Below are 1,801 nucleotides of genomic sequence, written 5' to 3' on the forward strand. Positions count from 1 at the left end.
CCTAGTTTTGATATACAAAAACTAATTTATGATAAGACTATAATTTCAAGTATTTAAAGCCTGTGTTCTTTGTTGCAGTTGAAGTTACGGGTTAAATAAGTTGATTTAAATTATAAATTAAGTAGAATAACTCTGATGGATTAAAAATAACATCGTTTTAATAATTTTTTAAGTTAGAATATAATTGTTATAATTTTTTTATAAAAAAATAAAAACTAATTTGAACATAATCATGAATTAATCCAGTTATATAAAGTTAACTTCATCTAATTTTATTTAAAATTAGATCGGATTTAATAACACCTAAGTATAAAAAAGTAAAAACTAATTTGAACATAATCATGCATTAATCCAGTTATATAAAGTTAACTTCATCTAATTTTATTTAAAATTAGATCGGATTTAATAACACCTAAGTAAGGGTTGATTGGTTTGCTTTAGAATTATCCTTCTCACCTAACAAGGCCTTGGTAGATAACCTAATTGAGTTTCGAGAGGAAACAAAAAATAAAGTAAGAAAGGACAAGGGATTGAAGGGATGTGATGAAAAAGGTCGATTGCCCCCATGACCTTTTTGTGAGTGGAATTAAGGGATGTGACTTGTGACAGTGCCACCTGCAATTTTAAGGAGGTGGATGGTTTGATTTATTATTATTATTATTATTATTATTTGTTGCCTTTGTGTCTTGAACTCTGTGTTGCTAACCATCAAACTAATCGCTTTCAAGTCAAGAGTTTTGGTGATTTTAAAGTAGAAAATGCTTCGAAAATAAAAGGAAAAAGGGCACTTACACAACACGGTTTCATTGAATATAACCTCATCATGAAGTGAAATTGAGGTTGGGGGGGATGAAGCCAAGACTAGCACAGTATATAAAATATTTTTAAAAAATAATACCGTGTTATTTGTGTTAAATTGTTAAAAACAGTATAATTTAATTGACTCGTAAAATTTAAGTCAAATTTAAATGAAATTAAACTAAATTAACTATGTCAAAGAAGCTTTAATTAAATATAATCAAGTCAATTCTTTTAACTCCTTTAATTCCAAATCTGGATTCAGTTGTATTTAACTAATTCTTTTAACTCCTTTAATTCCAAATCCTCATCTAGTGGATTCAGTTGTATTTAATTTTTAAAATATATAAAAAAATTATTAAAAAAATAGTTATTGTATTGCTTGCAACAACATAAAAAACATGTATATTTAACAAGAAATCAATTCGATTTTTAATTTATTATTTATTTTTTAAAAATTATGAGTTTGAATTATACAAATCTCAAAACCACTAACATTAAAAAATCAAAAAACTTAAATCAAATTAAACTAGATTAACCAAATAAAAAAAACTTTAAATATAATCAAGTTAGTTCTTTAATTTGTTTAATTTCAAATCAAGTTCTCAGGGCTTATAAAATATTTTAAAAAACAAATGTTGTATTGTTAAGAACAACACAATCTTGTAGACTCATTAAATTTAAATGAAGTTAAACTAGTTTAATCAAGCTTTTATTAAATATAATCAAATCAATTCTTTAATTTATTTAATTTCAAATCAATTCTTATGAGCGGACAAAGTTTATTTTTAACATTATTTGATTTATATATAAAAAATTATAAAGACAAAGTTTATTTTTAACATTATTTGATTTTTAAAATATATATAAAAAATTGTACAGGTTGTGTTGCTTGCAACAACACAACATGTATATTTGAATAAGAACGAAAAATTGAGTTGCACTCTCTTTTTGGGCTGTGCTAATTTAAAAAGAAAATATTTGTACAGTGTTATTTAAAAAA

Source organism: Populus euphratica, unplaced genomic scaffold (genome assembly GCF_000495115.2).
Source record: "Populus euphratica unplaced genomic scaffold, PopEup_1.0 scaffold237.1, whole genome shotgun sequence".
Taxonomy (NCBI): Eukaryota; Viridiplantae; Streptophyta; class Magnoliopsida; order Malpighiales; family Salicaceae; genus Populus; species Populus euphratica.